The sequence below is a fragment of the Phyllopteryx taeniolatus genome, chromosome 7 (assembly GCF_024500385.1).
Source record: "Phyllopteryx taeniolatus isolate TA_2022b chromosome 7, UOR_Ptae_1.2, whole genome shotgun sequence".
NCBI lineage: Eukaryota > Metazoa > Chordata > Actinopteri > Syngnathiformes > Syngnathidae > Phyllopteryx > Phyllopteryx taeniolatus.
Window position 1 is genome coordinate 12,709,476 of NC_084508.1, and position 15,539 is coordinate 12,725,014.

General features: G+C 42.0%; 1 protein-coding gene across 5 annotated transcripts in view; it reads left to right on the forward strand.

Annotated features, from left to right (window-relative positions):
- Positions 1 to 15,539, forward strand: part of celf5a (cugbp, Elav-like family member 5a) — a 324,659-nt gene that overhangs the window by 84,356 nt on the left and 224,764 nt on the right. The window lies entirely within an intron of this gene.

Here is a 15,539-nt window from a genome sequence, read left to right on the forward strand (position 1 = left end):
ATTCACATTCACACCTACGGGCAATTTAGAGTCTTTAATTAACCTACCATGCATGTTTTTTGGATGTGGGAGGAAACCGGAGTACCCGGAAAAAAATATTTTGTTAGGGAGCACGGCGGATTAGCGGTTAGCACGTCTGGCTCACAGGTTTAGGGTTCGAATCCCAGCTCTGGCTTTCAGTGCATGTGTTGTCCACATGCTTGCAAGCGTTTTCTCCTTGTACTTCTGACTTCATCCTACATTCCAAAAACATGCATGTTAGGTTAATTGAAGACTCTAAATTGTCCATAGGTGTGAATGTTGAGTGTAAATGGTTTTGTCTCTACAGTATGTGCTCTGCATTTGGCTGGTGACCAGTCCAGGGTGTAACCTGCCTCTCGCCCAAAGTAAGCTGGGATAGGCTCCAGCTCAAGATGAGGAACAGCGGTATAGAAAATTAATGGATGGATGGATATTCTTGATGGATAATACTCAAAGGTGAGGCCATGCCTCAATACATAGCTGTTTTTCTGTTTCCTGGTGAACACATACACCCCTCCTCATAGACATAAAGTACCACCTCGTGTTTTAATCACCTTTATTATGACATCAGATACCCTCATGCATAACATTAGCACAACAAACAAACTGTAAAGCTGAAGTTGGCTGCTCTCTAAAGAGGAAGTGCTTTGAGAGCTAAATGTGCCATACATGAATTCGGGACAAGGGGTGAGGTGAAAGAAAGTAATCATTTCATTAAAAGTGATATTCAGATATACCACATTCCCTCAAATAACTACCTCCACCACAACAGACACTTTGCCTCATTAATTTGGCGGTTGTGTTGTATTTTTGAGCAAATAAATGCCTCACCTTAGACAGGAAATATGAAAATAAAACAGGTGGTGTCACCAGGTGGTTGTAATTCCTTTTACTATGACATTGGGTACCCTCTTGCATGGGTAATGATATATGTCGTTACCACACCGGATGTGACATCTGTAAAGCTGAAGTTTACAGTGCTATTTACGGAGGAAGTGCTTGCAGAGCGAGAGAGAGGAGAAAGGAAGTCTGTGAGGAGTTGGACAGAGATTTTAGAGGGCATTCAATCCATGTAGGACGAATGGGTGTTGTGAAGAAATACAATATACTTTTGGACATAGCCTTAGTCGGCATACTACCTTTTAGGTTCAAGCATTGTGTTCCTGTAATGTGGTTGCAGCAGAGATGAAAGGTGATGGGACGTGTGGCTTTACGGCTTACTGTAGACATCTCTGCCCTTCACTTTCCAGGCAACAGATGGAAACGGTGTATTAAGGCACCCGGGGGCAGCAGAGGGCAGCCTGGCATGGCCAGATTCAGAGGGAGCAGGTGGGCATCTGTTCCTTGCCCTTAATCGCTTGCCACACCAACCATCCCCACAGTGAACTTGGCTTTTTGTGTCTGAGAGTGTATGTGTGCGGAGGGATATATTTATATCCAAGCAGTATGGGCCTCAGTTGGTCACCCCTTTGCTGCCCCCCGTCAGAGGTGAGGGGGATTTACTGTGCTTGCAGGCTGCTTTTCACGAGCTGATGGATGCTGGATACACTCTCCAGACAAAAAAAAAAAAAAAATCACATAATTGTTCCTTTAGGGTTACAATGGCTCGACACTGTCGTGGTTCTCTCAAAGTTACTGCTTTTGTACCCTTCACATAGCCTTGCACATGTGCACCATTTCAGGCATGAAAAATGTACTTTAGAGTCCAATTATTGGCAATATGGGGTACTTTACGCGTAAATTGTACCTTGACAAAAAATGGTTGCTGTTAGAGCTCAAGCATTGATAGCCAGTGTATTTCAGATCGAAACGTCTGACCAGAAGATTACATCATGTTTATGCCATGTGGGAAAATCAATGCTCTTATGGAGACTTCATTTCATAAAAAGAACCAGGTTTCAGATAAGGGTTTTGGTACACTGATAACATTCCAGTCATGCACAATGCTCACCTATCCCAAGGGTCCTTTCTACTATGCACTCCACAGATGGCTTCACAGCTTATCACTCTACTTCTGCCACAATTTGTCATTCCAAACAGGGGTCGGTGGCAAGGTAGCGAGAACGCGAACACAACTGTAGTGACGTCATGCTTTGTCATACAACATCCCTCCTTCCCATGTCATACACTGGTGCCTCCGTTTCAATCAACCAATGCCATCCTACTTCTGACATTTGTCCTAGAACTCTAAGGAGTAAAAATTCAAACCGGGGGCTATTGGGTTGAGACACCTGTACATTGATCATGATACCAAAGAGTCAGGTCTGTGACATAGTAGCCAGATAACATTACACAATTGTGGTGACGACACACTCCATCAAAGGCCTTTGGATGATAACGGTCATTCAGTCTCAGCAGGGATAGACTTCAGCTCCCCTGTCACCCTATGGAGGATACGTGGAAAAGAAAATCAATGGATGGATTCTTATCAATTACTTCTCCTACCCATTTTTCCTGACCATTTTTCTTGCGGTTTCTTAGTATTTCAATTGTTCCCAATGCCCTTGGATTTGTTGTATTTTCATTCAAAACGTGTACAGTATAAGGGTAAAGTGTATGTATGTATTGCAGCATTCGATTAACTTTACACACACAACGCTGCCATAGAAAACATTCCCATCTTGCTCCAGTTGCTTTGGAGAAATTAATACAGATGGTTGTCGTTGTGTTAAAGTGAAGATTGTCAGCTTCTGTATATACAGTATCCTTTAAATATATTGTGTGCCTCTATAGTGCACATAAGGAGCTTGCCGTAAATATGATTGGCAGCCATGTTTCAAACGCAGGTTAATTCCATTAAGCTATTGATCCCTGCCAGGCTGCCTAAACTTTGGCCCAGTATCAGCTATGAATACCTGTTTACTTTGCGCTGGCCTTGGGCTCGCCGCCTGTCCATCTGAGCATCTCTCCGTCCATTCTCATAGCGGCAGAATAACAAGAATAATGCTCTTGTGCAAAGCAGACAGACAAAGAGGAGCAACTTGCTCGCAACACATGCACAACACAACAGCAACGAGATGCTGACTGTGCTGGTTCATGCGAAAGAGGAGGCTTGCATCTTGATGCAATTTGAATGTACAATATCTGTCATTGGGTTTACATCTACTAGTACCAATGCTGCCTTTGCATCGCACTAACTGTACACAACTGCTGTCATGGGGTTACGAGAGAGACATTTGATGGCTTAGGCTGCAATGAAGAGATAGCTTGTTCCACTTTACCCTCCTCATCCTCCTTCTCCTCCTCATTTCCGGTCACACGCTGTCCTTTGCAGCAATCCTCCATAAGGTAGGAAAGCTTGTCATGAGCCTCAGTGGAGCAGCAGTATCGAAATGAAGTGCATCTGCCAGAGTTGCAATGGTGTATCAAAATGGACACACTATTCTTTCAATCTGATATTGCGTACTCCAGTATTGTACACCAGAAGGCATGAGCAATAGCAGCTGTTTGTCTCCAGCCCCCACAGATGAATAGCAAGCTTCATCCTTGACATAAACGCTATGGGCAAAAGTGTTGGGACACATGGCGACTACTCCTATGGGAACCTTCCTAAATGAACTGAACAGTTTCCGTGCCAGTGCCACGGGATTGATGGAGCCCATGAAGTGGATGTTATGAGGTGTAAAAAAAGATTTACTGTATTTCAAATCCAAAGTTTTCCCTTTCGACGCAATCCCCCTAGAGTGTAATGTACCTTCCGAGCTTTCTCTGCCACTTCTTCGTGCACTCTTGGAAGGATTCTTCCGGTACCCTTGCAACTCCGTCATCACAGCTGTCATGATGCCGTCCATGTCTTCGAAGCAGGTCCCCTTGATGACCCCCTTGAGCTTGGGAAAGAGGAACAATTCCCAGGAACCCAGTTTGTGTGAGTAGGGAAGTTGCTCCAGCACACAGGTTGTCCTGCCACAACTCTCGCCTCTTCACACATAATGAACTAAGCAAATGCCGCAGAATCTCTTTGTGGACGTGCTGGTTGACAGTCTGACCCAAGTACCGAGTACACCAACAACTATAAGAGCAATAAGCACATATATGTATATAAAAATAATTTTGTGTGTAGCCTGCTTGTGTAAAGTACTCTATTTTAGAAGTCTAGTCCAACCTTTAAATCATTAATTTACTGGCTTCAAGATGTGTCCCAATACTTTGATTTACATATGGAAACTGCAGGCAGGAAAGCCAAAGAATGTCCCTGCCTTATTTGCTCGCCCTCACTCATATACGTATACTAACTGACAGAAGATGGAAAAAATACACTGACGCCACACACGAAGACAGAAACTATGAGGAGTAACGAAGCAAACAATGAACTCCTCCAGTGCATTGTAGTTCTGCTGCATCCAGTCATCAGCACTTAAACGCTTGATGGATAGCGCAGAAGTGAGGATGATTGTGGGATATGCCAGCTCCGAATGACAAGTAATTACTCATTTTTGTGTGTGTAATGAAAACCTTAACACCAATCACGGAAGCTTTACACTTCATGTAATGCTACATGTCGCCTTTACCCTGCCCAACTCCCGCCCCCGCCGCCGTCCCTCGGGTGTTGCGGTAGACGTTTACTAAATAAACTCATTTGTAAAGGCTCAAGTGATGGCACAACGGGCCTGCTAAGTGGATGAGCACAAGTGTTCACTGGCTGATGTGTGTGCGTGTTTTTTTTTTCTTTAAAGATCTATGGCGGCGTCGTGCTGAGAGTCCTGGCTGCTCTACTACAAGACATCCATGTCATTAGGTCTTCTGATTACCATTCTAAATGTTTGCCAAGCACTCGCCTCACACTATTATCTGTCAGGGAAGATGTTGCTGTTGCAACTATGGCTTAATTATGGTTTTTATGTGGATGCGCTCTTCATCTTTAGCTTTTGTTTGTTGCAGCCAGGTCTCTCTTCTATACGGCTCTGCGGCACGAGATAGCGGTATGAAAGCGCCGTCCGTACGCTTCGCCGTGCCAGAACCTCAATTACCCCTGCATCCTTTTTCTGCACAAAATCACTGTAATTATCTCCAGCCTACATGGGCACACTGGCTGGCAACAGGTGGCATGTGAATGCTAATTCCCGGCTTCCCGCTGGTCGCATGCTATTTTTCTGGCTGGCCTCTGAAGTGCCAACTGTCACAGGCAGAAGGGAGGGATGCTGCATGGACAATAATTAGCCCGTCCGCTTGGTCGAAGTTGGAGGATGTCAAGTGTTGTTAAAATGTAGAGATTTGGTGTGGAGGCACGTGGCGTGGAATGTGCGTTTTGCAGTGAAACCTCAAAAGTCCCTTTTTAAGTTTTCACATCAAAAGTAATCCCTTAGGTCTCACCATTATAAAACCTTTATTAACTATAGAAGGAATTTTTAGGTAACATTTCAACCGTTTTACTGGTTATACAAGTGTAAAATTATGTAATTCACTGTTAGAGGTGGAGTGTTTAAACTGCTAGCAAGATTTGAATGTATACTCCCCTCGAGTCTCTGACAAATCTCACGCCCCTCACTAATATGCACATGCATGCACAATTATCAAACACGCCCAATCAGTGCGATTATGAAAGTCCGTAGTTGTGATAAATAGTCACAGAGAACGCATATCAAGCACCAACAAAATAGCAGCGTTAGCAAAACTAAGCTAGCATTAGTCCCGAAACAAGCTGACGATTGCCACGGCTGCTACGTTACTTATTCATCATGGAGTGTCTCTGGCTCTTTTTCCTTGGGCCTGGTGGGCTCTTAAAAATCAAATTAGAGGCACAAAATGTGGTCAGAGAGGGCTGATTTGATCACAGATAATTCAATTATTCTAATTTCAGATCATACTGACAGTTTCAACAAGACAAAGTAAAGATGTGAAAACTATAAAACTTGTTTTGTGTTTCACCCATGTCAGATCTATTGAGTTCTTGTGAGATATGCTAATGTCCTGCGTGATGTCCTAAACAACGCTGCTTAATCTTTTCGAACACAGCCAGTTTGAATCCTTTTGTACTTACTAACTAACTGAAGTTTTGTGAGAGCTGCTGAGTTCTTGCACAATATGCTTGACATTTCCTGTGACATCATACACATGGTTGATCCATAGTTTGGGTTAAGAGTCGCAAACAAGCTAAAGAAGCAAAACACATGGAACGTTAATCCTTTGCTTGCAGATAAGCCACAAAACCTCATTATATGATTCTTATTTGTGCGAAGTCAGGAGCTTTCGACTTTTGAGGTCGGCCTGCATGTGTGAGTTATGGCATGACGACCCTCCCCTCCTCATGGTAATGTGTGCACCTGAGCCTGCTTTGCATAGACAGAAGCACAAGCGTGCAGGACCCACAGATTTGACATCAATCCATGGCATTAAATGAAGTGTGAAAAACAGGTCAGTGAGGACTTCCTGTCTTTATAAACAGCCTCGAACACTCTCCAGATGTTCCATGCCTCTGCTGTCCCCAACAAAATCTGCCCACATCAGCTCTAAATGGGAAAATATAGCCTCTTTAAAGTGATATACACCACCTGAGGGGGGAGATTTGAGAGGGGTGCCTACCAGCTTGACTGCTGCACTTTGACTATGGTCTGGAGTAAAAATGTCAGCTTCCCTACCTGTATTTATAGTGCATTTCACTGTCTTTGCCTGAGTGCCATCCCAATGAAAATGCGCAATATCTCTTCATTTCTACCTTTGCCAGACCATCTGCGCCAGAGATGAGTTGCGCTTTTTACCCAGTAGATCTGACGTGGATCCACACGAGGACCCACTCCGGTCCATTTACTATTGAGAAAATATGGACCGAGGAAGCGGGGCCATAGGGTTGGGAATAACAAGGGCCAAAGCGCTGGTAGTAGCAGCGTTGGAAGATTTTAAAGGGAGCAGTGTTGCTAACGCCTCAGTGTGGCAAGTAGCTACTGGCTGTCCTAAAAGTCACTAGAAGTCACTAGATGACGTCATAGCCTCTTTTGTAACATTGATTGCAATGGACACTGTAGGAGAGAGGAATAATGTTGTGGGTGAGAAATGAGTTTAAAAAAATGTATGATTAGAACTTCAAATGAATTTTCGTCTGTTGGTTCTTAGTTTGTTTTCTTTAAATATAAATCATTTTTACGTGTTCGAGTATCAAATTTGAGCAAAAGACTGGAGGGTTGTGACATTCATGAACGAACCAAATCTATTGACTGGCTCATTAACATGAACGATGGGATTGGGACCGAGTCGCTGTAGTGAGCCGTTTTTTTATTTTATTTTATCGCTGTGTGTTTCACACAGATGCAAAAACAAGCTCCTCCTCTACTCCACTGAGTGAGATGATGAATGCACAAGGGCAGGAGTGAGTGCCGCTGCTGTCAGTATTAGAACAGAATATTAACTACAGAGTGATACTGGCTCCAACACATCTGAAAAAGTCACCAGAATTGTCGCTAGTCACTTTTGAGGGGGGGAAAAAAAAAATCGAGATTTTGCAAGCAAGTCGCGAAGTTTGCAACACTGAATGGGAGCATATTATGGCAAAGTGACATTTTGGTTTCATACGAATGTTTACTGTAATAATGACTTTGTCAGAAAATGTCTCTTTCAGAAAAGCTGTTAAAATTCTGACCCTACTGTGACCTCACAGGTAGGCAAAAATATATAATACCACCTTCACAGCGTTTCTCCACCCAAGACTTGGCAGCTACCTGGTTAAAGAGCTGCCATTTTCTTTTCTCACGAGCAACACCTCTGAAGCCAAAGTGAAAAGCTAAGCAGAGGCGCAATGTCGTTGGATGCACATATTAGTATCAGCTAACATCATTATCAGCATTAGGTTCTCATTAATAGTACATAAACACACAATACAAAGTTATATGCTAGTAGTCACTAGCATAGCTACCACAGCCAGAAAAACCTATATCAACATTACCTGTTACAATATTTGTAGCTAACCATTCTGTTACATGCTACTATAATCTCAACCACCAAATTCTTCAAGAGCTCCTTCATTCAAGTTTCTTCCGCATTTCAAGCTCAGCAGAGATTGGTAACGCAAGTCAGCACACTCTGCAGTAGAAGAGGGCGGGGTGACCACTGGTTCATTTGCATGAGACCGGGCAGCCCCCCTAAAACCATCTGCTCTTAATGCCGCTGTTTAGAGAATGTTATGATTGTTGATATGTCGAGTATTTTGACAGATGCATTGCACAGACATTGCATTAAGACATCTAAGAACTGTTGTAATTTGTGGAACACTGTCAGAATATATGTCTTCTTCAATTCATAGACGTACCCTTCCAATAAGCAGCAAAACAAAAACAAAAAAAAACAACTGAGGTCACAAGGTGACTGATGACTGATTTTAATAACATCCATCCACACAAAGTTGTCCATGATGAAAAGTTTGCATATGAATGAAAGCCGAAGAAAAATGTTTGTGCGGACATGGCCTGGAAGTGTCTCTTTGAAATTGTTGCATATTCAGTCTAATCTCATTCAGTCATTAAAAGGGGAAAAAAACTATTGCTGGTGACCTATGAAATAAAGAAGAAATAAATCATGGAGACTTTTACTGTGTCGGAACGCAAAAAAACAAACCTGTCCGACATGGCGCTCTCTGGATCCGCCTCTATTGGTTGCTCGGCCCACGGGCCTGACCTTTTCCCATCCCTGCACAGCAGCACAAATGGCGAGGACGATTGAGTTTTCACTTTCCTTTCTTCTGGCCCCCTCTCCCCTGTTAGCGCAGCCATTATTCTGCACATTATCTTTCTGACACGGGGGCCACATTCAATGTTTAATGCTGTTTGTTTTATATTCCTGCCTCATTTCCTTGTATCAAAATTTATGATGACATTCTCCACCATCCATAAAATATTCATAAATGTCATTACTAATAACTTTCATACATCATCTAAACTGATCCTTCTGTCCGCTTTTGGCAATGCTGCCCAGCATGGAGGCGCATGGAGTTTGGAGAAAGGCACACGTTCTTGTGTAATGTAGAAAAAGACCTGATGCAGCAGTTTTCTCATACAGGTGATGCATGCACATGTATAATTAATTATGTAGTAGTTAATTTGAGCCAATGTTTATGTTAACATAAAGTTACAGTGCAGCCACAATTATAAAAAAAAAAAAATCCCATGCGAAATGATTGCTTTTCGAATAATCCGTTCCAACATAAAACATTCATTAAAAGGGGATGCTGTAAGTAACATTCGTAAAAGTTATACAAATGTGAAAAGAAGTTAATTGAATTGTCTGTTCTTCTTCTGTAATACTTGACTGATTGTTTATTAAGCCATATTGTAAGGATTTGCAGTTGATTTTGTTGCTACTCCACGGTGAAGTTGCATTAATGTCGGTTCTTCGGTCACCATTATATAAGAACCCATTATTAGATTTGCTGTAGTCTCATGTGATGTTTGGAGGCATCGGAGGCCTATTTTTCCGGAAAATATCAGTTTAACTTCGAATTGTACGACTTTTGGGGCATTCGACTGCACACCAAAAACCACACAGCCTATGAATATTAGCAATACGTGCTAATGCTATTGTCTCTATGTGGATTGTTGAATGCTGGCTGTTAATGCTAGCTCACCTATAATAGCAACTCAACTTTATTTATGGAGCACTTTAAAAAACAACTGAAACCAAGTGTTGTTCATATAGACCAAATATATACAACACAATAATAATAATAATAATAATACATTCCTACAGCTGCCTCTATGTTGATTGTCGCCAAGATTAGATCATGCTTGCCACACAAGCTATCTCAGATTAAAAACTCTTGGCAGTGCAGCTCAGACTGTTTTCTAATGTTGCACTTGTCAGGTTATTACTTCAAATGAGCTCGCACCCTGTGGTGTGGTAGGTGGAAAAAAATGACTTACCTGCTTCTTAGTAGCGGAAGGTGTTTTACATATTGCATGATATAAGCTGACAGTCACATGTCAGTTGTCCCGAGGGCATTAAACCTGGCCCACATGAACGCCAGCTCCGCCACGAGGAAAAATAAAATAGACTGAAATGAAAGATGAAAAGATATTAAGTCAGTATATGCGGGATATAGTCGTGATGACCGGATTTTTTTCTTATGTTTTTGTACATTCTCATTGAACTCAGCTACGTAACAGTGGGAGTACCCATTCTCTTTTCAAGTCAAACTTCAATGCTGAATTATTATTTTTTCTCTCAAGTCTGATTTAATTAATAATTAGCATATTGGCAAATTCTCTATAGATGAGGAGGAAACAGCTTTATAGAGTCGGCCACGAATCCTCATCGTTGTGAACTTTAATAGAGTCCCTCTCAGTGCCTCATGTTCCCTGTGAAAGTAGCTCATTTAATCACTCAGGTCAGTTTCACTTACATGACATATGCATTAGCCTACATGCAAAACATTTAGGGCTGATTTTTGTCCAAAGAGAACAGCAGCTATACGTCATACTTTTAGTTCCTTTTCTCCTCCATTATTTATCTATCTTGTTATATTATCGCAGTATGAGATGTCTTTTGCTTGTCCAAGAAGGCTGTACTTCTTCAAATGGAGGCCCTTTATTCAAATATATACTCGAGTGTCGTCCACTTGGGTAGATAAACGCCATACCTCCAACAGAACCCTCCCTTTCTCCCCCCCTCAGAAAATAAAATAATTCTCAGTGGTGTCACTAGGGGTGCTGTTATTACTCTTGCTTCAACATTTAGTCCCATTGGATGTGTCATAAAAGCCATAAAAACAGCACACGCCACCTGCACAGCCAACGTGGCATCTGTCAAGCTGAAATTTAATGTGATAGAAACAACAAAGTTATTGTTTTACCAGAACAGGCTGCTGAATATCAGCAGCTAAAAATGTCATGGTGAAGCAGCATGCGGCTCATTGTCCAAGGTAACTTTGTATACACATTGTTCCATGGAATCGAAAACAACTGTGTGTTTGTCTTCATGGGGTGAACTCATTGTACTCTATGCAGTTTAGTAAATGATGAATAAATGTCCCGGATTATAATTTTAATTGTTTTGTGATGAGCACAAACTGAACTGTTTGTACTTAAAATGGGTGCTGCTGTTCTAGGAACATGGGATGCCAGCACTCGCAAGGTGCCCCTCACCGAGTTTCCCATATCGGACACACTAACATTACAGCGTAAAACCAAGTGTAATGTAATCTAAATGCTATTGTTGCTGATAAGTAAAACGAGTGTCAGACGATCACCTCGATGAAAGATGCCGAAAGGATTTAGGTAAGCCTTATTTAAATGTCAACAATTAGTTTTATTGTTCTCTCTTTATTGTTCGCCTGCTTCCTGTGGATATGCTGCCCGTCCATTTCAATGGAAGCTTTGGTCATCTGCGTGCCCTTCTATCTTGAGTTGAACACCCCGCAAGCGCCCCACCCCCCTCCCCCCACACACACACACCCCGAAGCAGAGATGAAAGATGAAATGGAGATTGTGACTGATGCAATTACGGTGCAGCTGATTGAAGGAGAGGCCAAATTATCACCGCCCTGATTGGGCTTTGTCTGGACTGTGAGCATGCCACGCTCTGATTAAAGTGTAGCACAAGGGGATGTGTTCCTGTGTGTGTTCCTCTACATATGTGTGTGGAAAGAAGAAAGATTGTTGGATTGTAGAAGTGTATGTGTGTGTGGGGGGGGGGGGAGAGAAACTGTCATCTATGACCTTCCCACCTCAGGGTCCATCTAGAGCAGAACCAATGCATCTCGTGCATCAAATGTGTTTGGAATAATGTTTTACATGCTTCTCTTCAAAGTAATACTTTGTAGTACAGCATTCCCCCTCCCATTTGTGGTTCACCACTCACAAATTCACCTATTCTATGATTTTATTTTATTTTGTTTAACTTGGCCTCCAGTATTTGCTGAAAAGCTTGCCTATTTGATATTTTCTGAAACTCCCCAAAATGCCACAAGATGGCGATAAAGCCCTCTCTTATAGAAAAGGAGTCCTTCATCCTTCAAAACCGACTGAACTGTTGCGCAGCAACGCCGCAGATGTAACAACCAATAGAAAATACACGTGAAACTTTATACAAAAAAAATAAAAATCGTTTCCAGGTTTTAAAGGTATGTGTGTGTAATAATATAATATATATGGACAACTTATAGTATGACAACTTTTCTCATTGCTGTTCCAATGAAGCAGGAATTGAAGAGCTCCACAGAGATTGTCACTTGTCAGTATACATCACTGGCATAGATGGTTGCACAAAGATACATTAAATAAATAAATAAATACATATTTTTGGGACCGATTAAGTGAAAGTGGATAATATCCGGCGACTCACCTGATGATCTCTCACATCGCACTAATGTGCTGCAGCACTGTGGTTGCACTGTTATAGTCAGCTAAAACAGGTGATCTGGGGTCGCAATGGCAGAAATGCTCTTTTTGTGAGGAGTGAAATTGTAACATTATATACAGTTTAATATTCATGAAACTCCACAGTTACAACAACAAGGGTGTCCTAAAAATTTTATGAATGTTCCGTAACATTTGCATTAAATGTTTTCTGCTACACGCACCTTGTACCACAGGAGGCCACTTCTTTTTCATGCGACAGAACCTTGTGTCCTTTTATTTCTTTCACTGTAGCTGCCTCTCGCCTCATGGCTTCCTCTCTAGGCTTCCTCTCTCTTTCTTCCCCTATAACCCTCCCCCACTTCTCCCTCCCTGCCTCTCGCTCTCTCATATCCTGGATTCCTCTTGCATCAGTCCTTTTCAAACAGTGCGTTCAGCCGAGCAGCAACTTCAAACATACATTTAAAAAGAACTGAAACTGAATCTCATGTACAGGGGTGGGGGAAGGAAAATAAATAAATAAATAAATAAAAAGACCCTGAGCACTCTCTCCCTCCTGCTCTCCGTTCAGCCTTCCATGCGTCCCTCCCCATCCAAAATGTTGTTTGTTTATCATCATCGGAGCATTCTAGCTTCAGGTTGTTACATCAGAATTAGCAGCTGTTAGTGTGTGTGTGTGTGTGTGTGCGTGCTTGCGTGCACGTGTTTTTGTGTGAGATTGTGCGCACACTGGTTGGTGCTGTCGATTGAGGGAGCTGCTTCATCCTCGTCGCTGATCCCAGAAGCCAGCTGTTGGTTGTGGACGACTGCAGGCTCGCAGCAAACATTGGAGTCGCACACAGAGCCAGCTACGCTGGAGCTTCATCCATCCCCCCTCCTGCCATCTATATCCATCCCTGCCCTCTCTGCTCTGTAATACAGGACCTTTAAATAATTCGCTTTAACCCTTTTGAGATACGGCGCTTTGTGCCTTGTCAGTGTAGGCCGGATAATGTATAGCGGCGATCATCTTCAGTGTTTATCTATGGCTGGTTGCATGGCTGCTTTAAGCCTAATGTAATCTGTGAGGTGAAAAAAAATGCCTTATAGCAGACTGAGCAGGGACCTGAACATTTTGGTGAGGGGGGGGGCTGCCAGCTTCTCTGAAGCCCCCCTGCATTAATTAGATGGAATCAATTTTCACCCTCATTTCTGGACGGGGGCCTCCATGAAGAGGTTCACAACGACTATAAATGACTCAGTAAGTCACAGTAATATTAATCATTTTTCACAGAGGATAAAGAATATGTGCCTGTGGTTGTTATGTCTTTCTACATTACAGTACTACAGGACAAGCCCAACTCAGATTTTCTTTTACAAAGATTTACAGATTACAAAACAGTTACTACCCATTTTCTTTATTTGACTTGAGAGTGGCTAATTTAGGCATCATGTATTCTGCAAGGATGAACATTATATAAGGAATTACAGTATACGGTATGTAATGCCATATCATTAAATGATACTAAATAATCAAGAAAACATGGATTTATTACATCAAACAAATTAAGAAAGCCATTTGCCAAGAAATTGTGTGCCTGATTAATTTCCAGTAAAATTAATCACGTTACGCAATCAGAGACTCCCAACCAAAGATCTGCGGCCCATTTTTGCTCGTGACCTGCTGGTTGAAAAACCCTGGTAAAGAAAATCTATGTCATCATCTGTAGAATGAAACCTCTGAATGACAGGCTGCAGAAAAAGAACTCAGAAGTTGAACTTCCCTGCGGATAAATAAACTACAAAGCTCAATGATGACAAGAAAAAAAAATTAGCCTCCAATATTTGTCCTCTTTTTGTTGCCCACACCAAGTATTTTGCCAGCGCTTGGCTACCACTCAAGAAGCAGCAGCTTGGTCAATAAAGATGTCTTGAATTCGAGGGCATGCTGTGCCCATTTTACTTACGTGGCACAGCAGGAACAGCTCCATTAATTATTGAAATCGGAGGCTTGCTCCGGAGTAACTGGAACTGATGTTCTGCACATGTTGTTTTTCTGCACACCAGCCTGGACAGTTGTAATATTCAGAGTTGTTTTTTCTGCATGAAATCATTGTGAGGATGCAGAGAGTTGAACATTCACCCTAAAATTTCTGTTACTATTTTCCAATAGGTTCAAACTTAGTGAACATGTGTGGATTGTTTGGGCTGGCAATGACGTCATGAAATCGCGGCAATGATGTCATAGCATCACCAGTAGTTAATAGCGCTAACTAAACTTAACTAAACCTACAGTTATCCTCACTATTGACACATTTCTATTGGAAAATCAGGTACCATGTCTCGTAACTGGTCAGCTGGGATTCCAAGCACACGAAGCTGATATTATGTATCATGTATGTCTGCTGATTGCTATAACATGTATTGTATGTATTAACCAATGTTTATTTTTTTGTATGAATATTACTTCTCAGCTGATTTCATTTATATTTTTCTCCCATTGATTTTAAACTGCATTTTTATTGTTGAACAACCTGCTGTCTTTCTTTTTTTTTTTATTTTTATTTTTGTTTGCGGCTTAAGGAGCAGCAAAACACAAAGCAAGCTGAATATGAAATGTTGAAATGTGTGGAGGAATCTTGAACAACTAGCATAAAAGTAACGCACGCCCACTAAATCTCCAAATTAAGAACATGTGAAAAAAGCTACTGGATATAGGTCTCTTCTTTACCGCCATATCGGCTGCCAACTGTAGGTTGGTTGTTCTTGCTCGGATTTGGCTTGGGCCGAACTCCCAATGATGTATACGAAGAAGAAGGTCGTGGGGATGGCGCTCGGCTCCCAGGCTCGAATGCCGCCAATGCAGATGGTTACTTTACATCCAGTATGGGAAGGTTTTTTTTTTTTTAAACGTGCGGTGCCAATGAATATTAATGTGTTTAAAACGGACTGTGCTCCCACAGATTGACGAACGAGGCTTGGACTCTGAGCCTTAGTGAGTGTCAGGGGCTATTGGAGTGTGGCTTATAGGGATGAGGGTTCCTATTCAGCTGGCTTTATGGCTTAAAATGTCTTTGTCTTCATCACCACAACTGGAGCATGATTAAACAGCACACATTTAATGTAGGCAGTCAACCTTTATTTTATTCATTTTTTTAAAGGCAAGTTTTAATGGAAATTTACCAGAACAGGCTGCTGCATGTGATCAGATAATGTCTTTGTCTTAAGACAAAGTGAAGCACCATGCGGCTCATTAGCTACAAT